Here is a 24,636-nt window from a genome sequence, read left to right as displayed (position 1 = left end):
CCAACCAATCAGAAAATAAACTCTTCAATCAGTTCCAAAATCTCCTCTGGAAATTTTCCAACGAAATCCCTCAAAATAACCTTGCAAATCTCAACAATTGTTGAGAAGAAAATGGAGGAAAATAATGGCCACAAATTTTTTTCCAAAACAAATTTACAAATCCAGATTCTAAATAAAAACAATAGGGTTTTAAAAATTTAGGGAAAACAATTAGATTTTTGGAGAAAATGGAACAATAATGGTTGAAAAAAATACCTTGATTTTCCATCTTAATTTTCTAAAGAAAATTAGTTCCAAAATCTTCCCAAATCAGCGCTGGAGCAACCCCTACAAATATGCATAAAAAGGGTTTTTGAATTTTTGGGAAAAAAGCACTAATTTTTGGAGAAAAATGGAAGAAAAATAGATGGAAAATTTTTCCTTGATTTACCCTCTATTTTTTTTTTTTTTTTTTTTTTTGAGAAAATCAGCGCCAAAATCCCCTCTGAAATCATCTATGTAGCAGCGTCCCCCCCCCCAAAAAAAAAAAAAAAACTCTTCAATCAACTCCAAAAATCACTGAAGAAAACCCAAAGATCTCTTCAAGACTCTAATAAGGTCTTCAAATCAGCGAAAAATCTCCCTCAGAACAACCGTGCAAAAACCTTTCTTAATTCTCCTCACCGAACTCAACTCAAGAATTGCAAAAGACTCTAATGAATAATGAGTGGGTGAAATAGAGGGGGTGGGGGTGTTTAAATAGCTTTAGGGGGGGCTAAACTAGTGTCAGGTCAGGAGATAACTCCTCAAAATGAATTGTTTTTTTCCGTTGAGGTTGATCATAGATATATACATGGAGGGAGATGTTGAAGTTTCTAAGTCTAACAGTTAGAAACCCTCCATGTACTTTCTGATTTATTCCTTCCTACTTGTTTTGATTAATTAACAAGTTATTTACCATGTAAATACTGAAAATAAACAAGTACATGCTCAAGACATTACAGATCATCAACTGAATGAAACCGAAACAAGCACACAAATGACACCGTTATTTTTGGACTAATGTCCCTGGAAAAACCCAATGCGGGAAAACCGGTGCAGCGATCTGAGGGTTTGATTTATTAAGCAGTGTCAGAATACAACCTGGGTGCCAAATCCGGCTCACCCAACAGAGAAAAATCTCGGCAGTAGTACCTTTCCTTCAGAGACAGATGCTCCGGCTAAAACCTCGGATAAACACTCCAGCAACTCCTCAGCACCAATCTGCCCCACGGAAAACCCCAGTGTCGGCCTCTTTTGCCCTCTGCGTCAGCTTTCTCGGCAGTTCCAGCTGTTCCTGGCAGTTCCGGCTTCTGCCCTCTGAGTCAGCGTTCCCAGTAGTTCCGGCAATTCCCAGCAGTTCTCACTGTTCTCGATAGTTTCGGCTTCGGCCCTCTGCATCAGATTTCCCTGTAGTTTCAGCTTCTGCCCTCTACGTCAACTTTCTCGGCAGTTCCGGCTATTCCTGGCAGTTTCGGCTGTTCCCGACAGTTTCTGCTTTTGTCCTCTGCTTCAGCTTTCCCAACTCTTGCGCTAATCCTCCCAGCACTATCTCTGCCTCTCTGCTTCTGTATTCATTGCCCCTCAGCTGCAACTCCAGATCACTCTCTCAACTTTCTCAGCGAACCCAGCGCCAGAAAGTCGAAATCTTGATCTCTTGGTGTGTTCCTCAAGTGACCCTCAAGCCTCCTCTTACACTTTTTCGTTCCCGGTAGTTCCGACAATTCTCGAAATCTTGATCTCTTGGTGTGTTCCTCAAGTGACCCTCAAGCCTCCTCTTACACTTTTTCGTTCCCGGTAGTTCCGGCAATTCCCAGCAGTTCTCGCTGTTCTCGATAGTTTCGGCTTCGGCCCTCTATGTCAGATTTCCCTGTAGTTTCGGCTTCTGCCCTCTACGTCAACTTTCCTGGTAGTTCCGGCTATTCCCGGTAGTTCCCGCTGTTCCCGACAGTTTCGGCTTTTTCCCTCTGCGTCAGCTTTCCCAACTCTTGCGCTAATCCTCCCAGCACTATCTATGGCTCTCTGCTTTTGTATTCATTGCCCCTCAGCGGCAACTCCAGATCACTCTCTCAACTTTCTCAGCGAATCCAGCCCCAGAAAGTCGAAATCTTGATCTCTTGGTGTGTTCCCCAAGTGACCCTCAAGCCTCCTCTTACACTTTTTTCGTTGACAAATCAACGACCGAGATTAAGTGCCTAATCAACAACTAAGATTAGATCTAGCTTGATCCATGGCTTTTGGACCACTCTAACACAATTTTATATTAATTCACATTAATATTTTAATTTCCTTAAGTTTAGACTTAGGGACTCCATTAAAAATATTTATTATGTTAATATCTCCCAAATTGTTTAGAATTTGCCCAAACCCTTTTTGGGTATTGGAGATCTCATGTGCCTTAGTCTCTCCACCAATTTTCGTGGCTAGAGCACATCCGATGCTACCCCAAATCAACAAGAGAGACTCTTGAGTTTCATCTCCCAGTGTCTCTTCATATTCCAATTCTCCTTATTTTCTATTTACACTATTTTACATGGATTTACCTAATACCAAATATTAGGTGTCAACATTCGCCTCCTTAATCTGAAGGGATGTTGGTGAGTCCAAGCATGTTTCTGAATCTTTCGAACTTCTCTCTTCCAAACACTTTGGTGAAGTTGTCTGCAATCTGCTCATTTGTGGAACAATGGCGTAGGTGAATTGTCTTCGCCTCGACATGATGTCGAATCAGATGGTATTTTGTATTGATATGCTTCATTCGATCATGGTATTTTGTATTGATATGCTTCATTCGATCATGGAACTTTGGGTTCTTGGCCAACTTTATTGCAAAAGTGTTCTCAAACATGAGAGGAGTTGAATGCACTTCTTTCTCCTACAAATCTTCTAGAATTTTCTTGAGTCACACAATTTCATTTGTTGCTTCAGCGGGTGCCACATATTTTGCCTCAGTGGTGGAATCTGCTGGAATTGGTTGTTTGCATGACCTTTTCTGATCCATGATCCAAGACTCATAGCATAACATGTAGTAGATACCCCAGTTTCTTTATCTCCATCGAAGTCTGAATCAGAGTATCTAATTAATTTAAAGTCGCCCACTTGTGTATACTTCAATCCAAAGTCTTGAGTTCCCTTCAAGTACTTTAGAACTCTTTGCGCAATAGACCAATGTTCCTCACAAGGGTTTTGCATAAACCTGGAGAGGATTCCAACAACAAATGAAATGTTTGGTTTGGTAGTAGTCAAGTAGTTGATAATTCCTACAAGCTGTCTATAATTTGTTGCATCCTCTAATTTTTTTCTTTCAGTGGATGTGAGATTTAAGTTTTGTTCCATTGGAGTAATCAAAGGATTGCACTCATCCATGCCAAATTTGTTCAATACATCTCCAATGTACTTCTTTCGAGAGAGGAATATAGACTTCGGATGTTGAGTTACTTCAATACCAAGATAGTAGTGAACATACACCAAGTCTGTCATTTCAAAACCTTTCCTCAATTCCTTATTTATGGATGCAATATAGCTCTCATTGTTCCGTGTCATCAAAAGATCATCTACATACACCACAAGGTATACAACTGACACACAACTGTTTTGAAAACTTTCTTGACAAACAAAGTTGCATCATCAAGATCATAATCTCTGAAGTTGAGTTTCAGAGGATGCTTAGTTAACTTCATGTACCAGGCTCGTGGTGCTTGCTTGAGGCCATACAAGGATTTTGCAAGCTTGCATACTTTATGTTCCTGACCCACACATCAAATCCTTTTGGCTAGGACATAAATACATTCTTTCTCAGATCTCCATTCAAGAAAGTAATTTTGACAACCATATGATGGACTTTCCAACCGTTCTAAGCTGCTAAGGCAAAGAGTGTCCGAATGGTAGCCCATTTTGTTGTGGGGGCAAAAGTTTTCTCATAGTCGACCCCCTCTTTTTGTGCAAAACTTTTTTCCACAACCCTGACTTTGTGTTTGTGAAGTGAGCCATCAACTTTACACTTGTTCTCGTAGATCCACTTGCAGCGTATTGGTTTGGTTCCCAATGGAGAATCAACCAACTTCTAGGTGTTATTCTTTATCAACGCATCATATTCTTTCTTCATCGCTTCTTTCCATTCATCATGAGAAGCGGCTTCTTTGAAGGAAGTTGGTTCAAAATATGTAGACAAATTCAGTTCACAATCATAAGAAACATCCATATCAACCGGTGAAATAGAATCGTCTACATCATCTCCATTCTATCTAGTAGAGCTCCTCGTTCTTGTCTTTCCAGTCTCATCAGGATGAACACTTTCAAGTGTCTTTGTCAACCATTTTGTAGGAGCTTTCTGAGATGGCCCAGGCTGCTCAGTCGACTGAGTTGGGACTGAATCAAGATTTAGTCTCCCAATTCTGTCAATCGCATCACTCAAAGTTTCATTAGTTGCTGGAGCTTCATGTGGGGGAGAGAGTGCTTCAGAAGAAGATTCCATAGATTGATCTAGTATAGGAATCCCCCCTTCAAGATGTGGAATCTCATTATCGAATCCTTGAAAAGATTTTACATGTCCGAATCTATCCAAGTGATCAAGCTGTCGCTAAACAAAATTGTCAGTCTTGGAAGATTCAAGAAATATCACATCTCTAGATATCATAGAATTCTTATTCACTTCATCGTAGAGATGGTATGCTTTGGAGGTATTTGAATAGCCCAAGAAGATACACTTACGACTCCTTGTACCAAGTTTGTTTTTTTGTTCACTAGGTATCAAGGCATAAAAGGCGGAACCGAAGACCCTGAGATGCTTTACCGAAGTAATGTGGCCATACCACATTTCATAAGGAGTCTTGTTTCTAATAGCATTAGAGGGACACCTATTCTTTATATACACAACACATAGAACTGCATCAACGCAAAACATCAGTTTAACATTTTTGAAAAACTTCATGGAACGTACCATATTTAAGAGTGTCTTGTTCATTCTTTCAGATACTCCATTCTGTTGGGGATTATAAGTCACAATTTGATGTTTGATCCCATGCTGGCGGAGATAGTTTTCAAATTCATTTGAAGTGTACTCTTTTTCATTATTAGTGTGAATAGAAGCCAATATGAGATTGTGCATCATTTTCAATCCATGCATGAAAGTTCTTGAATGTTTGAAAAGCATAAGATTTGTTCTTCAATAAATAAACCCAAAACATTTTGGGGTAGTCATTAATAAATGTCATCATATATTTATTTCCATTTGCGGAAGGAACAAGCATTGGGCCACACAAGTCTGAATGAATAAATTCAAGTTTTCTATGTGCTTTGGAATGTGGATCATGAAAAGACTATTTCTTGTGCTTTTCTAAGAGGCATTGGGTCACATAAGTCTAAATGAATAACTTCAAGTTTTCTATGTGCTTTGGAATGTGGATCATGAAAAGACTGTTTATTGTGCTTTTATAAGATACAAGAATCACATTCCTTGAGTTTCCTAGGAACTGTAGGCAAACCAATAACACCATTTTTCTTCAACATGTGAAGGTTGTCATAATTCAAATGCCCAAATCTAGCATGCCATAAAAGACTTGATGGAAATGTACCTTCATCATAATGAGAACTGTATGAAAAGTTTTGTGCACGAGCAGAGGTACCTTGTAGCTTCAGAAGTCTTTCTTCTTCCATCTCCGTCATGACAAGTGAGTGATTTGATGCGTTTCTGACTTCAACCTTGACATCAAATATATGAATGGAGTGTCCTTGTTGGCGGATGTGGACCAAAGACAACAGGTTTCTCCTCAGCTCCGGGAGGTATAGAACATCATGTAGAAGAAAGTATGGAAGACCACGCAGTTTGAGTCTGATGGTGCCAAGCCTTGATGGCTTGAGTTTTGACTTATCTTCAAAATATACTGCTCCATCAACATTGTCATTGAATTCTTCAAAACAATCTCTCCTAAAATTCATGTGGCAACTTGCTCCTAAATCAAGCAACCAATCATTTTTCCAAGAAGCAAGTGAAGCATTAAATAAGTCTTCAGTTACTCCAATGTTGCAATGTGCCACAACATTGTGAGCGGATTCAAGTGCTTTACCTTTCCCTTTGTCATTGGTTTTACATTTGTCTTCGTTTCTTTCCTACTCAATCCTTTCCCAAGGAAACTTACATGTGGATGCATCATGTCCATCTCTAAGACATCGTATGCAATGAAGATCAGAGTTTTCTCCTTGGAACTGTTTGCCCCCTTGCCCCTAAAATTTCTTCTTTTGCTTCCTCTTCGGTCACCTCTTCCTCTACAAGAATCTTGTGCAAGATTCTTCTCTCTATGTGCAAGACACACAACTTCTTTAGAACACTGAGGAGTTGTCTTCTTCCCAAAAGCCTTCTATCTCTCAGCAAACTTCTTCTTAAGGGAGTCAAATATAATCTCCTTGAGGTTTCCACTTGCTTGCAATGACTTAAGATAATGTGAATAAGTGGGATATGTTACCTTGACATATGCTATGAGAGGAATGTCTATTTCAACACCAATGGTTTTTATATCATGCATAATAGATCTTACTTCTGATGCTAAACCAAGAGGGTCATAATTTTTCAATGCAAGGCTCAACAATTTAATCATCAGTTGGACAACTTCAAGTTCAAAGTGTGAGTTATACAATTCCTTCAACTTTTTAAAGGCTTCAAAATCACTTGAGAATGATGAAATATGGCAATTCACCTCTTCATTTACTGATGTTGCAATCAAGCTGTTCTTATTTTCCAAAATGGAAATCTCCTTATCTGAAGTGGCCTCTGTAGGTGCATTATCTCCTCCTTCAAAAACTCCTCTCCACAACTCATTGAAAAAGAGTTTGTTTTATCTTCCTTGACCATTCAGGATAGTTCTCTTTTCCAGAGAGAACTACTCCAACAATTGATACCAATGAATGCATTTAAAAATATGGGTACTGTGTAAAAAATGCACTCTGCTAGCAATATACTGTAAAAATTGCACTTCTAGTGGCAAACTTTGTTTAACATTGGAAAAAGAATAGTGAGGAATAATATAGGAATAATATATAAAAGTTATTACTAGGGAGGGGTTATATGGGGGAGGTGTTGTATGGTGGAGGGGATATATGGGGGAGGTGATATATGAGGGAGGCGTTAACTGAAATGGCGAAGGGGGGTTAACTATTATATTATAACGCAGGATTAATTGTTAAACCTATCGAGGTTATATAAGATATAATCAGGGGGTCTAACTAGACAGGGAGATACAAAGTATGCGGTATGGCGGGGGTATGCGGAGGGAGATACGAAGTATGGAGTCGGAGTTATATAACTTTGGCGAAGTTATATAGGGGTCGGGGTATATGTTATAGCTGTAGGGGCTATGTATTATATACGAGTGATATACGAGGGGAGGGGCAGTGTAATATGGTCGTATGGTTTGGGCAGTGGAGCAATGGTATGGTGGTGTGGTCTGGGCAGTGGAGCGATGGTATGGTATGATACGAGACCATGATGTCGTAACGCTGTCTAATACTATTTAACATTGATACCAACACCACACCTGTGTTTGTTTCACGCAGACATACAACCATCAAAGAAACACAGTTACGCCAACAACACAGTCAAAGAAATTTCTGCATATCACTCCAACAACTTCATAACACTGTTGCACACAAATATAATCATTAAAAAAAATCGACATCCCATTCACCGCATCGACGAACTCTATCCGCCTCTGCAAAAAATTAAAAGATGGCTAAAAAGTCTGTGCAACAACCAGTAACTCTTGCTTGCTAGTCTCCTAAACAGCGAAGACGACACCCAAAAAATGCAATGCACGATTGGAAACGAAGCAGGAGGCAGCAAACACAAAGGTGCCCCCAAAAGTTCAATCACGTCATGAATGCACGCGGAGCATCGATTGGTTATTGAACTTGGCTTGGAGGAGAGATTTTTTGAAATGCAAGGCAAAGTTGATGGTTTTGCAGAAATATGCAGAACATAGGCAGGAGGGATTTACAAGGGCAGGAAGGGAGCCAAAAATAGAGGCTGAGACCTGTGCTCTGATACCATGTCAGGCCATGAGGTAACTCCTCAAAATGAATTTTGTTTTTGCATTAAGGTTGATCATAGATATATATATGGAGGGAGAGACTCTTGGGGTTCATCTCCCAGTGTCTCTTCATATTCCAATTCCTCTTATTTTCTATTTACACTATTTTACAGGATTTACTTAATCCCAAAGATTAGGTATCAACAACTAGGTTAGAAATTAGGAAAGGAAATAAAATAATAAAAAAATGTTTTTTTTTTTTTTTTGTTTACCCTGGTTTGTGTGGCCGCGACCGGGTTAGCGGATCAGCGGAACCGACCTCCGAACTGGAACAGACTTGTTCGGTACCGAACTGCTCTGTTCCGGTTTTGAGAGCCCGGTACGGACCAGACCGGATTTGGCACCAAACCGATCAATTCAGCCGGTTCCGGTCTGGTTCCGATAACATTGGTGAGAAGGCTAAAGCCTCTTCTTACAAATGCTAGTGGCTTTCATATTAGGAAGATTTTAGATTTAAGAGATGCAAAACTCGGAGTTCTTTTAAAGGATTGAAGGAAACAATATTGCATGGCTAGAGGATCAATATTTCTAGAAAAAATTAGCAATTTTAACCATGGCACATGTCGAATCCCTAATTCACACAATATAACATGCAAAAGATAGAAGATATGCAATAAAATTACAAATTTTCCACAAGACAGTATTCAGTGAATCCCAAGAAACTAGTGTCAAGCAAAAGATGCAGCTCCGAAAGTAATTCGCACCATAGAAATCACATTTATTTATATAAGGGTAACCAAGCTTGATTTCATTAATATTACATGCAAACCCATTAAAATGTTCACTTGAGCATTCAACAAGGTCAAAAGGTCACATGTGGGAGAAACTGGTCTCCGTCATCCTCCAAAATAGACAAGTGGGCATCAAGGAACAAGCAGACCTTAAAATAGCTCTAAAACATAACAAAATGCCAAAAATATCCCACACGCATGGGAGAAAATGGTCTCCACCATACCTCTAAAATAGACAAGTGGGAATCAAGGAACTAGCAGATTCATCTCAATGATAATTATCTTCATCTAAACCCGAATACGGTCCATCTTGGTCATCAAATAGTCAATTTCCTTAAGGCTCAATGTTTCAAAATCTATATGCTCATCCAATGGTGTAGCATAATGTGGAATCACATCTAGGCCCAACCCTCTACTCTAGAGGGCCAACGTTGGGACCACAAAGTTATGTATACTCTCAGAAAAGGGGAAAAGAACCCATCGTAAGGTGCTAATGAGGGATTAAATCACCCCTCAAGGGATCTCTACTGCATATGCGATACCTATTGAAAATGTAACTACTTTTGGTTTTCGTAATTGTTGTTGTACTCATTTCGATGTGTTCCCTATGTAACAAACAAGAGAAGAAAATAAAAAATTATTATTATTAAAGCATGCTTCTTATTGATGGTCTTCTGGGTAAAAGCATGTTCTTCATGCTTCTAGGGTTTGTTAGGTCTTTAGGATTTATTGTCATGAGTCAAAGGAGTCAACATAATGTTTATCTAGCATGGAAGAAAAGGGTTGACCTGATACTCACAAAACAAGAAGTAATGGAGTATGTTACTGGGGAAATTATTGAACCTAGCAAAGACAAGACACAAGAACTAGAAAAGTACAAGAAAGGGGAAGTAAGGGTTCAAAGGATCATAGTTGAATCCATTAAATATTCTAGCATGGAAGAAAAGGGTTGACCTGATACTCACAAAACAAGAAGTAATGGAGTATGTTACTGGGGAAATTACTGAACCTAGCAAAGACAAGACACAAGAACTAGAAAAGTACAAGAAAGGGGAAGTAAGGGTTCAAAGGATCATAGTTGAATCCATTAAATATTCTCTTGTTCCATTTGCCGTAAATTTGAAAACTTACAAGGCTATGTATGACAAGCTAGTGAACTTGTACTTTGTAAACTTGAAAACTTACAAGGTTATGTATGACAAGCTAGTGAACTTGTACTATGTAAGTACATCGAGACAAAAGATTTCTTTGTGGAATAAGTTATATAGAATGAAGAAATCAAAGGATGAGGAAATGACATCCTTTCTTATGAAAATCTCTCAGCTAAGAAACCATCTCCAAGGGCTTGGAGAAACAATTTCTGATTTGGAAGTAACCATTTGAAAGATTTCTTTGTGGAATAAGTTATATAGAATGAAGAAATCAAAGGATGAGGAAATGACATCCTTTCTTATGAAAATCTCTCAGCTAAGAAACCATCTCCAAGGGCTTGGAGAAACAATTTCTGATTTGGAAGTAACCATTTGTGTGTTAAATGCATTGCCACCAGAATGGACCAGTGTTGTTACAAGCATCTACTCCAAGAAACATTCAACTCCCTTTGACGAGTTTTGGGCTCAATGCATAATGGAAAATTCAAGGATCAAGGTAAAAGATGACATTGGATTAGATGAGCAGTCTCAAGAGTCGAACCTTTCTAGCTCGAGTGAGGACACTGAAGAAAGGAAAATTTGGAAAGTCCAAGAAGAAAAACATGTCCAAGGTTCAATGCTTGCAACGAGTTTGGACACTTTAAGAGGGACTGTCCAAGCCAACAAAACAACAAGAGAAAAGAAAGAAGTGAAGCTCATATAGTCAAGGCCCAGTGTTGTAACAAGCATCTACTCCAAGAAAAATTCAACTCCCTTTTGACGAGTTGTGGGCTCAATGCATAATGGAAAATTCAAGGATCAAGGTAAAAGATGACATTGGATCAGATGAGCAGTCTCAAGAGTCGAACCTTTCTAGCCCGAGTCAAGAAGCTGAAGAAAGGAAAATTTGGAAAGTCCAAGAAGAAAAACATGTCCAAGGTTCAATGCTTGCAACGAGTTTGGACACTTTAAGAGGGACTGTCCAAGCCAACAAAACAACAAGAGAAAGGAAAAAAGTGAAGCTCATATAGTCAAGGCAGTGGGAGAACTTGAGAAGAAGTTGAAGAAGGAAGAAGTGAAGGATCTTTACTATTAAAGAAAGCACTTTGTTTGGCGGGTTCTTTATATAGAATGTTCTTTCCTTTAGATAATATTATTATTTATAGCATCATAGAGAGAAGCATATGATAGTAGCATGTCTAGAATTTAGATCATTAAGTTGCTTTGTAGAGATCATTTAGATAGATGGATAGATAGACCTTTTTTGCATAATGTTCATCCAGATATTATTTAACATTATGTTAGAAGCTGTCATCATGCTTAGTTGAATCATCATAATTCAGGAAGGACCATCATTTTGGAAGGTCCTTGGGAAAAACATCATGACAAGGATAGTAGACATTCCATGTAATGTGGAATCAATACTGGTAAAGGGATGAAAGAATCAATTGGTCAGGTTTGTATGCCCTCTTTAGGATAGATAGGTAGATGATTGGGTGAAAGCATAGGAATACATGCTAGATGTAAAACTTTGGATAACATTCACAAGTATAAGATCTTGTGAAAAAAAAGTTGCCCATGAAATATGCTCGAGTATGTAATATGATGCTTGAAAAAGAAGAATTTGACTTACTCTAGGATGAACATAGAATTAAGACTTTCTTTAGAATTTACACAATGATTAACATTCAATATAATCTCTGGAAGATAAGTTTTAACTTTGTAATCAAGTTCGATCCTTGGGCACTCTGATGCATGAAGGAAGAATTATATGGAGATGGACCATGAGGATGTTGATTGAACGAGGTCATGATGATGAGGTAAGTTGAACTTTAATTATTGTTTGGTTATCTGGTTAACATGTTATTTTGCTACCTGGAAGTATGTTGCAAGAATACATGATGACAATTGAAGCAAGTTCCACTATATGAATGGAAATGTATGAAGAAGGTTGAGGAAAGCTTGTGAAAATTTTATCTATCATAGTAATTGAAAATTATTTTTCTAATTGTTAATTTATTTAACAATTTATCTATTGTCTGCTACGACAAATATCAAATAATTCACAGTGTGATTTTAAAAAATAAACTGCAGAAGAAAAATAGCGTTGGAAATTGAGAAAATACTAGCAATGTTGCGAACATCAGCATCTCGATAAAATCGACAAATGTCCGGAAAACCAAAAAATCGTAAAAATCTGGAAAATATTGGTAAAAATCAGCAAACATCGGCATAATCATGATACCATCAAAATATCAGGAAAAATTAGCAAAAATAGGCTAGGCCAAAAAATCCTGATTTCGAGATAAAATCAGGATATTATCAAGATGTTTGCAACGCTGAATACTAGCGCACACAAAAATTGACACCGCTATTTTTGGACAAATGTCCTCGGAAAAACCTAATGCGGGAAAGCCGATGCAACAACTGAGGGTTTTTATTATTATTCAGCATTGAATATTCGAGTACAATCTGGATGAACAAATTGGCAATCCACTACAGGAGAAATTGGCCACAAAAATTAGTGAGACAGATTTTGTTTCACTCGACATTGATCCAGCTCCAAAACTGGCTCTGAATGGGCTCCACGAAACCCCTGCGTCATCCTCTATGTCAAACCTGCGTAGCCACTGATACGTTCTGCTTGGAACTGCCACTGACTAAGTTTTCTGCCCAATCTAGCCTCTGAGAATGACTCGCTGGTCCCTTTCGGAAATCTTCCCAAACCATTCAACACAAAATATGCAAAGTCTAGTCATGCATATGCCATGCAAGGATGAATATATCAAAATGAACGAAATACATATCAACAACAAAATGCGTGATCAACAAGGCTCTAAATGGCCTCAATGTTGGGAATGTGTTGTATTTTTGTCAAGCATAGCTCCCCCCCTCTTTATAGAATTTGGGAGTGTTTAGGAGTTTGGTTTTTAATTTAATTTATTTTTTTGTTTTCGTTCTTTTAAATGTGTTCTTTTTAAAATTAAAATTGAGTTTTGCATGCTGAGTGTGCCTTTATAGAATTTTGGGAGTGTTTAGGATTTTGGTTTTTAATTTAATTTATTTTTTGTTTTTGTTCTTTTAAATGTGTTCTTTTTAAAATTAAAATTGAGTTTTGCATGCCAAGTGTGCCATAGTGGGGTGTAGTACCTACTCAACCTAGTGAAAGTCTCTAAGTTGGTACAATTTCTAGTCATCTCTACCAGGTTCATTGAGGCTAAGTTGACTTGGATTCAACACTTTTAAAAACATTGAATCATATGAATCCTATTTTTAATGGTAATCTTGTTGGGATATGCCTTTAGAAGGAATGATGTTGAGTATCAAATGAATGGAGAAAGCCCTTCAGGGCCTTGGAATGATTGTTAGCAACTCTTTAGAGATATAATCTCATATAGGGTCTAGATGTTTAAACATCTAGTGAGAAAAGTTGTGCAAGTACTTTTGGTTGTCCTTTCTTAACAATTTTGCCATGTTCTTAAAGCTTATCAATTTAAATGGTTATCCTTGTAGACCTTTGAGTTTAATTTTCCTATTTTTCATTGGAACTCATGAAAATCTCTTAAAAATTAAAAGCTCTCCTTGGGTTTACAAGGATTTAGAATAAAAAAAATTCCAAAATTTGTTGTCAATACTATTATATCGTTGGATGAACTGCATTGTTGATATTGATCCCAAGAAAAAAACTGTAGGGACAACTAGCCCATGAATGACCAACCATTTAATCATAAAAATGGTGTAAGTTGTATCTATAGTCGATATAAGAAATAATCTCCCATGGTGATCTTAATACTATGGTACCTCCATCTTCAATTGTTATATGCTATCACATATAAAACATAGTTGTTGTGTCCTTCTTTCATCCATTTATTGAGGTGTCAACCGTGTGGGTTGAATGATGCATTTGCTTTTTATACGTAGGTTTTAGTAACAACCCTTCCAATAGCCATATTTTTAATTTCAACTCTCTTTACTACTTCGAAAGCCTAATTCAAAGATTTAATTTTTGAGATGCACTTCATGTTGAATGCTCTCCTTTAAAGTGCACTAATAGTTATTTTTATCACCCAAACTCTGGGTGAAGGAAAAGTGTTGTCCTATGAGTGAGAGCCAAGGGGAAATTGTTAGGCATGTCACCCAAGTGTCCCAATAGTTACTTTTATTACTCAAACTCTTAGTGAAGGAAAATTCTAGTCCAAGGGGCATTTGTTAGGGCATGTCACCCATTGTCACCTTGGTGGCCTTGCCTCTCACTTTAAGGTCTCGAAGAAAGGGGTCTAAAATATAATGGGGAATCTCTAGATGTCAAAAGTAAGTCTAGATTGTTTGGAAGGTAGAGAAATAGTCCTCTCCTACTAGTGAGAGGTAAGGGGCAATTGTTAGGCACGTCACCCAAGGGTCCAAATAGTTATTTTTATTACTCAAACTCACAGTGAAGGAAAATTATAGTCACTAAGAGCCAAGGGGGCCATTTTTAGGGCATGTCATGCATTGCCACCTTGGTGGCATTGCCTCTCAGTTTAAGGTCTCAAAGAAAGGGGTCTAAAACTTAATGGGGCAATCTCTAGATGTCAAAGTAAGTCTTGGTTGTTTAGTAGGTAGAGAAATACTAGAAGACTTGGTTGAAGACAAGTAGATTAGCGCAACCACTTGCATAGCAATGGTAAGATAGAAATGGCAGTTGTGTGCACTATGTGCTTGATATAATACCATCGTTGGGTTAACCCACAACATGAATCAAGTAAATTCTAGAACTGCTATAGTGAGAGCCAAGGGGCAATTGTTAGGCACATCACCCAAGTGCCCAAATAATTTCTTTTATTACTCAAACTCTTAGTGAAGGAAAAGTTTAGTTGAAGGGGCATTTGTATGGACATGTCACCCAATACCACCTTGGTGGCCTTGCCTCTCACTTTAAGGTCTCACAGAAAGGGGTTTAAAACTTAATGGAGGAATCTCTAGATGTCAAAAGTAAGTCTAGATTGTTGGGAAGGTAGAGAAATAGTCTTGTCCTACAATTGGGAAGGTAGAGAAATAGTCTTGTCCTACAAGTGAGAGCCAAGGGGAAATTGTTAGGCACGTCGCCCAAGTGTCCAAATAGTTACTGTTATTACTCAAACTGTCAGTGAAGGAAAAGTCTTAGTCCTACAGCCTAGAGCCAAGGGGCAATTGTTAGGTTATGTCACCCATTGTCACCTTGGTTGCATTGTCTCTCACGTTAAGGTCTTAGAGAAAGGGGTCTAAAACTTAATGGGGGAATCTCTAGATGTCAAAATAAGTTTCGGTTGTTGGGATGTTAGAGAAATACTAGAAGACTTGGTTCAAGACAAGTAGATTAGCTCACCCTCTTGCATAGCAATGGTAATATAGAAATGGCAGATGTGTGCATTATGTGCATAATACCATCATTGGCTTAACCTACAACACGAATAAAGTTAAAAACTACAATTACCATAGTCACTCATATATCATTACCATGAGTGTGCACTATGTGCTCGATATGATAGTGTCATTGGCTTAACCTACAACACGAATAAAGTTAAAAACTACAATTACCATAGTCACTCATATATCATTACCATGAGTGTGCACTATGTGCTCGATATGATAGTGTCACTAGCTTAACCTACAACACAAATAAAGTTAAACACTACAATCACCATAGTTAATCATATATCATTACCATTAGAGATAGTGAGGCATTTGATCATTGGTCCACATGTTCCAAAGAATCGACTATGTGTTAATTCATTTGTTATAAGACAATAACAATACATGATTTAGGTGATAAGGAAACATCAATCTAGTATTGGTTCCATATTCGTTCAAAATACCTCGAGTGTGCACTGTGTGCTCGATATGAACTATCATTGGCTTAACCTACAACACAAATCAAGTTAAATGCTACAACCACCATAGTTAATCATATATCATTACCATGAGAGAGAGTGAGGCATTTGATAATCAACCTACTTGTTCCAAAGAATGTACAATGCTTGAATTCATTAGTTATAAGAGAATAACAATTCATGATCTAGGTGATAAGCAAATATCAATATTCATTAGTTATAAGAGAATAACAATTCATGATCTAGGTGATAAGCAAATATCAATTTACTAATGGTTCCATATTCGTTCAAAACTAAAAATCTACAATTGTATAGCTTATAGATTACTAATATGTAATCTAACTAAAAATATATATAGAATATTTGCTTTCTGTTTTAAACATGTGGTAAATATTCTTAAGTAAATACAAAACAAACCAAAAACTCTAATGTTATTTGCTTGGGACCACAATATGAGGGCTAGTTGCCACAATATTGGTTTTAGTACCATGGGTTCCATCTCTTGGTTTGTAGGATCCATATATGTGGCGAATCTTATGTCGATCTGGGTGGATCTATACTTGTATCCAAAATGCAGATTCGTGGAGATCTGTCTCTTGATTTGTGGGATCAATTTTTTTGGTGGATCCTATGTAGATCTATATCTATATCCGAGAAGGGGATCCATGGATCCAATTGCAAGATCCCATGGATCTAGTAATAGAGGATTCAATAGAGAAATACGATGATGTAACACCTGATGATAGATGATTGCAAATAATGCTAATAAAGACCATCCTAACGGGCACCCACCAAAAGTCGGTGCTCCCATAGGAGAAAAGTTTTTTTTTTTTTTTTTTGACACGTTTCACATCCTACCAGCTAGCGAGCAGTCCCTAACAACTATCACTAGCCGATGACAACGTGCCATTTATCTTTGTTACTTGCATCAGTGATATACCTCCTCACCCATTCGACAAGAGCACATGGATGAAGGCGGGCTTCCGATAAAAAGGTACCTTATTCATTTTGTAATTTTTTGGTGGTCCCACCTACCTTCTTGCTAAGTTCCTTGCGTTAAAGCTTAAGCCCTTGGTTGGTCGTTCGGAGTCCTTCGTAAAGGACTCGGCTTCCTTCATTAAGGAGCTTGAGGGCATTAAGCTTGACCCTGGGGACATTCTTGTCAGTTTTGATGTTGTTTCCCTCTTCACTTGCATCCCTATTAGTGAGGCCATGGAGGTGATCAACCGCCTAACAGATCCTGACACTGCCAAGTTAGTTGAGATCTGTCTCACCTCTACGTTTTTCTGTTTTGAGGGAGAGTTCTTTGAGCAAACCTGCGGGGTTGCCATGGGCTCACCCCTTTCCCCTGTTGTTGCTAATCTTTTCATGGAAGATTTTGAGTCCAAGGCTCTAAACTCTTCCAGGCTCCTGCCGAAGCTTTGGAGAAGATATGTGGATGACACCAATGTTATCTGGCCTCACGACCAAGAGGAATTAAATCTCTTCTTCATTCATCTCAATAATCAATCCTCTGCCATTAAGTTCACCATGGAGCAAGAGGTCGATGGTTGCCTTCCGTTCCTCGATATTCTTATTTCTAAGAATAGTGATGGTTCCCTCGGCCACCGAGTTTTTCGGAAGAAAACGCATACTGAGCAGTATCTTCATGCCAGTTCCCATCATTTCTCGGCTCAAAAGTTGGGTGTTCTCAATACCCTGGCTACTCGGGCCCTAAGGATCTCGGATAAGGAGAGTTTAGAGAATGAAAAATCCCATCTCCTTGATGTCTTTGTTGAGAACGGTTATAGTAGATTCTTGGGTCAGAGGGCTTTCGTTAAAGCTTCGAAGAATTCGCTTTCTCATCGAGAACCGAAGGAGCGAGTTCCTGGTGTCCTTCTTCCTTATGTTCAGGGGACTACTGATAAGATTGGTAGGATTCTCAGGTCGCATGATGTTCCTGTGACCTTTAGGCCCCTGAACACCATTCGCATGTCCCTCAGATCAGCAAAGGATCCTATCGACCCTAAAGATATGAAAGGTGTGTACTTGATCCCCTGTTCTTGTGGGACCCCCTACATTGGGGAAACTGGTCGCTCCATTAACCAGAGGATTAGTGAGCATGCTGCTGATCTTAAGCATAGGCGTACTAAGTCTTCCGCTTTGGCTGAGCACGCCGAGAAAACCAATCATCATGTTTGTATTGAGGAAGCTAGTGTTATTGCTAAAGTTTCGCACTTCCATCATCGGAAATTTAGGGAGGCGCTTGAGATTGAAAAGAGGCCGTGTAATCTCAATAGAGATGATGGCTGGAAAATCAGTCGATGTTGGGTCCCAGCACTCTTTTAATCTTGGTTTTTTTTTTTTTTTTAATTCATTTAAAATTTTTTTACTCATTTTTAATAATAATAATAATAAAAATAAATTAGATAACAATATAAATAAATAAATAATTAAAATAAAAATAAAAATAATAATAATAATATATTTATTTATTTATTTATTGTTTATTGTTTATTATTTATTTTATTTTTAATTCTTATTATTATTATTATTATTATTTATTTATTTATTTTATTTTATTGTTATTTCTATTATTATTATTATTATTTATTTATTTTATTATTATTATTATTTATTTTTATTTTTATTTTTATTTTATTTTTATTTATTTATATATATATATATCTATATATATATATATATATATATATATATTTTAACTTGTATTCACAATTAATTTATTCATAGGCGAGGTCGTTTACAACTAATTTCCTTTTAAATAATAATTAACCTATAATTTTTAACTATTTTTAATAACTTTTAACTAACTATTATCACTAATTTAAATGATTTTATTTATTTATTAAGGGATTGGTCCCCTGTATAACTTATCTCTTTTTTTATTATTAAAAAAGTTTTGATCCCGGTCCAATAGTCAATATCAGCGGTTGGTCAAATTAGCCGTTGGAGGCTCTGCTCGGTCTATTTAACATGCTAAGCTAGATCTGTTTCTTCAACTTGTCCTGACGATGAACCACACTGGTTGGTTCGAAACGCGTCGACAAATGATGTCTCATGTGATCTTCGTCGAAAAATATTTTTTGTGCATATGCTTGTTTGTACTTGGGTTTTGGATACAGATAATAGGGGTGATCTGGAAGGAGGGGTTTTGACTGTGATCTTGTTCCCTCACTTTAAATGGTGGGTTAATCTTCAACCACTAGTCTAGTGGGACCTCCCTTAATGGCCCAATGGTTATAGGAGGGTCACTACTCCAGAAACCTTGATTGAGATAGCGTGTTCTATCTATCCTTATTCCATGCTTACCACTTTTCATTTTACATTACAAGCCCTTGTTCCACTTCCATTCTTCGAGTTTAATTGACCATTGGTTCTTTGGGATTTGGCACCCATACATTCACATACTGGGGTGTAGTGCCTGGAACTTGGCCCTAGGAGGTTGATGTAGCTAAAAGAAAAGAAAAAACATATAATGGCCACAAACAAAATAAAAGAAAGAATATCAAAATGCAAAAGATGGTTGGGACATACACATTATCACATGGGCAAAAGCCTAGCATGAGCTCAACTTCACACATTATGGTTGGGACATACACATTATCACATGGGCAAAAGCCTAGCATGAGCTCAACTTCACGCATTATGGAAAATACCTGGCTTTTGAGCACAATGTGGCTCCTATACATGATAAAAGGAACCCATGATAAAAGGAACCCTTGCAGGTCTCCCCAGTGGGCGATGAGCTTTCTCATCATTAAGGGATAAAACAATTACTAGACAACATACAAAGCAAGCTTTAACCCTTTGAGCTATGAGCAGTAATACAAAAAAAACTCAAGAAAAAGTAAAAGGTGCACGAGAGGGGTGTAAAGACAAACATCGAGATGGTAACACATGAATCCATGATTGTGCCCTCCTCACATTTATACACTCAGGATGTGGTTCCCCATCATGCTAGTGCCTTTGACCATGGCACTTGGCCATGAAATCTTCTCCCCTCTATACCATCATTATTTACATAACACCTAGTGATTGAAGGGTGGACTAAGGAAATGTTACTTCCCCCTAGGGGTTGGAAACACCTAATAGAGTTGTCCTTTAGCCACGCCTACCTTGGGGGGACACCATTACGAGTTCAAGGCCTTGAATTTGGTAGGGAAGTCTTATTTGAAGTATTAAATAACCCTTTGCATTCAATCTTGGTTCATTTAGCCACTCCTACCTTGGGGTGGGGGACACCATTGCGAGTTCAAGGCCTTGAATTTGGTAGGGAAGTCTTTTTTGAAGTATCAAATAGCCCTTTGCATTCAAGCTTGGTTCACTTAGGTGCAAAAATGATTATTGTGCTTGATGACTGGTTGCTTGCACTAGGCTTTATGTTGTAATTGTTAGTTTTTTTTTTAAGCCCTGGCTTTGGGTACCTTACCCACAGGTACCTAAGTCATTTGAAAAGTATATTGACACCCGCAGGTGAAGTACTGAGAGCCATGGGACTCCAGGAAATAGTAGAGCATCACACACGCCCTTGGGTACGTCCAACACCCACAACATTTTGGCACTTTGCCCCACATTTAATGAATTTTGGGATGATGTACCTACGCCCAACATGACCCCAGGGTGGCCTTAGCACCTTGAGAGGGATGGCCACTGATCCAGGGCCTAGATGAGGATGGTCTCACCCCTTGAGACATGGGAGGGCTAGCACCACCTTGGAAGCCCTTAATGTTGGAGCAAAGATTGAGATTATGGCCATTTTGAGACACATGAGAACCATCATGTGGTGCTCAAACTGGATTCTAGGACCATAGTGAGCTATTGGCAAAGATTTGAGGTCCAACCCTCAAAGGATGAATTTTAGATGTGTTTACATCAAGTTTGGCACCTAGAAGCACCAGTGCATACCTATTTGAGCTCATTGCATGGATATCGTAGCACCACCTTGGAAGCCCTCAATGTTGGAGCAAAGACTAGCTATTGGTCTCACGCCTTTGAGACATGGGAAGGCTAGTACCATCTTCAAAGCCTCAACCTTGGAGCAAAGATTGATGCTATGGCCATTTGGAGACCCATGAGAATCCTCATGGGTACCCAAACTAGATTCCTGGACAACAGTGAGCTATTAATAGAGATTTGAGGGCCAACCCTCAAAGGATGAATTTTAGATGCCTCTACATCAAGTTTGGCACCTAGAAGCACCAACACATGGCTATTGAAGTTCAACACATGGATGACGTCAGCTATTTGAGTCCTATGGCTCACACTTGTGGGATTTATCTTGGTTTATCGCCTTGGCTAATTGGGTTGGTTTGTAACCCAAGGTTGTTTCTCAATTTAACTTGAGATTTAGGGGATTTTAGGCTAATTAGACATTATGCTTCCTCATTTAAATGGAGAAGAGGATCATTTTGTAAATATATAAATGGAGAAGAGGATCATTTTGTAAATCATCTTCACTTGGACTTGTGGATTTGGTCTCTTTGAGATTTTGACCTCTTTTTCTAGTGGAAAGATGTGAATCGTGATCTAGCATTTGTTCTTGTCTTTGGAGAAGTCACTTTGGATCAAGAATTGGATTGTACATGCATATTGTCTTGTAATTGCCATGTTTATGTCAAATTTCTGATTTTATGTCTAATGTATGGAATAAATTGGTGAGCTAGTGAAAGTTTTCTGCCCTAATTCTGTTGAATATGATAACTAGGTCATATTATTGCATGCATTACTCATAGTATGATATGTGAATGGCAATCCCCTTGGTGATTTCATGTTAGATCCTCGAAGTGAAGTTTGATCCCTCACAAAGGTGATAATTAGGGTTTTGATGCTAGGGCATAGAAACATCCTTACTCCTATACAAGGTCAAATCAATTTTAAGAACCCATAGACTCCATTGACCTTTAGGATTAGGCACTGGCCTTCCTTGTTGGTGATCAAGTCAACAATTTATAGATAAATTTTCTCAAATCAATTTTAAGAACCCATAGACTCCATTGACCCTAGGATTAGGCACTGGCCTTCCTTGTTGGTGATCAACTCAACAATTTATACATAAATTTTCTCTCTCTTGACCTAATTCGACCCCTTTAAGGCCAAGATAAGGCTTGGTGTGAACTCCTAGGGAATAGGAATTTTTGGTGTTGGAGAGTTTAAACATGAAGAGGATAGTGGTCTCGAAAAAATCACTCCTTTTGGTGGACATTCACTTCAATTTTGTGCATAATTTTTTTCCCTAGTTGTTTGCCCTAGGGAAAGTCCCAATTTGGTTTTAGCTTCGACTGGGGGACTTTTTGAGGGCTTCATTGTCTTGTCCTTTTTGAAATACATTGTGGGAAACCCTTTCTTCTTACCTTGGCCTTTGGCCATCTCAACTCTCAACCTGCTAATCAACCCCTAGCTCTTGTGTCTCATAAATTTAGGGGCTTGTGTCTCATAAATTTAGCTTCTAGCAAAAGAAAATTGCCCTCATTTGGTGATTGGAACCTTGTACTTAAGTTGAGCCTTTTCATTGGAAACCTATTGGTCATCTTATACCTTTACACTTAGAATATCCATCATAGGTGTCCTTATACCAGGATTCCTCCCATTGGTGAAAGTCCATAAAGAGCAAGGGGTTTTTGGCTATAGCGACAGTGGGCCACTAACCCATTGTTGTCACTTGTGGTGTAGTATAGTGATGGTGGGCCACTACCCCATTGTTGTCACTTGTGGTGTTGTAATAAGCCTTGTAGGGTACCCTTCTCCAATCCCTGCTAGATTTTGTGACAACACGAACATGGAATAACAACCTGCAACCTGAGAAATTAGATACACCTACATTAAGAAGGTTGAATGAATGCTGACAGTGCCTAAACTAGGTGAATCTCTAAGTCACCTGACACGGGGATTCGGGATTCGTGGTGTCAGATTCGGACACGTTGACCCCCGGGAACAGGACACGTAGGATTTGTTATATATTATTTTATTAATATATATATCTATATATATATATATATATATATATATATATATATATTAAAAATTAGATATTTCTTACACAAATTTTAATTAATGATACAAATTTATTGATTTCAAATATAGATCTTCATCTATAGCTATTAGCATGCATAGTACACACAAAATTCAAATACATGTCAATCTATTATCTATTTCTTATGCTTGGCCCTCTTGCCACCACGAGAAATGTCTAATTTTCTAGTCTTGTTGGAAAATCAGGATCTTTGCCAGTAATATCACCCCTTAAGCATTAATATCCAGAGGTATCTTTGTCATTACCTTTGTATCTGTATAGGGATCTTTGTCATTAATATCACCCTTTAACCATTAACGTAAGATAGAACAAGCATAACATGTCAAGTCAAGATTTTGTTTGAGTGATGCCTACATTTTTAGGAGGGTCATGATACAGGAGTTCGACAACCAATGTCACTAACATCAAGGTACATAGAGGGATTGGTGCTCTTGATTAAATACGAGTTCCATACCCTAATACATGACAAAATTCAATGGAAACATTGCAATCCCCCCATCCTAAAATCCTGAAAAACTGACAAATCTGCTGGATTTTGATTGAAATCTAAAATTCTACTTTCTCCGTATGAAATCCAATGAGGCCGGAACCACTCTCAAACATCCTGAGTCATTTCATGGTAATGTTAAAAATTTAAGTAAAAGGATGAATTTTTACTTTAAGAATTTAACATTACCATGAATAGCATATCAATACTAGAGCCTAGACTTGATCATTAAGCTGCCAAAATGCTTGCCAAATGAAAATATGGATGGCTGTAATGACCAAATGCGGCCTTTTCATACCCGTGTAGGTCACTTTTGCCGCCTAACGAGTCCTGCCAAAATCGTGACACGCTGCCAAAATCGTGACACGCAGTCGGATTCGACGTGTCAAAATAGGACACGATGTGTCATGGTTTTTGGACACGAATCTCGAGAGAATTGTGTCGGACACGATGGATTCGGGATTTGTGGGGCCTATAGGACGAATCCGGTTATCTAGGTAAATCTATAACAACATCTATCAAAATTTTTAACATGTTTTAATTATAAGAGACTACGGTGTTTTTGTAATGACTATAGATCATGATAAATCATAAAACATGATAAATCTGCATACACACGTGATACAATGCACATCTTCTTGTAGTTATTCCGGAAACTCTTCTATTTGCTCAATCAATGTACTCCTGTTGCAGATTCTATTGTCCTGATTATTGTTTGAAAACAGGGGGAGCATTTGATTATGAGCCAAATAAATATTAAATATAAATCGGTGCTGACAGTGTCAGTTTTGGTGGCATGAAAAGTTTGTTTATTGCCATACTCTTTGCTTCAACGGGTCCTACTCTTTGCTCAATTATCCTATTAATGACAAACTGGGTGCAGTTGGATCCTCATCTCCTTTTGACAATCTCACTTGAGAATGTTTGTTTCAAGGACAGACCAATCTGTAACATACCAAATAGCGGTTGTTTCGTATGCTTATATGCGTGAAACAGAAAGGTAACTCAAGGGTAACTCAATATACTCGTCAGTTACAATAACAAAAGCATCTTGTGACATTCTTTAAACCTATCTCTATTGGTTATTTCTTATTATGCTACAGTAACATTAAACACCTTAAAGTTAGCAATTGTCCATATTCACGGTTGGCTTTTCACGATTGCCCAAACCTTGTATGGTGATATCATAATGTGAGCTGTCCTCCAATCAGAACAATCTTGTCATCTAGGTGCACATAATGATCCTGCCAAAAGACAAGTGTCCTGTTGCCCTGGGCAATCACTAGGAAGCCACTGAGGTTTTAAACTGT

The 24,636-nt window shown here is 38.1% G+C and overlaps 1 protein-coding gene across 2 annotated transcripts in view; it reads left to right on the top strand.

Moving 5' to 3' along the window:
* NRPD1B (nuclear RNA polymerase D1B) overlaps window positions 1-24,636 on the top strand; it is a 309,428-nt gene that overhangs the window by 204,133 nt on the left and 80,659 nt on the right. The window lies entirely within an intron of this gene.

Source organism: Pinus tabuliformis, chromosome 4_2, assembly GCF_031772625.1.
Source record: "Pinus tabuliformis cultivar Carrire ecotype Pingquan chromosome 4_2, CPIR1, whole genome shotgun sequence".
Lineage (NCBI taxonomy): Eukaryota > Viridiplantae > Streptophyta > Pinopsida > Pinales > Pinaceae > Pinus > Pinus tabuliformis.
This window is presented reverse-complemented; position numbering and strand designations above follow the sequence as displayed.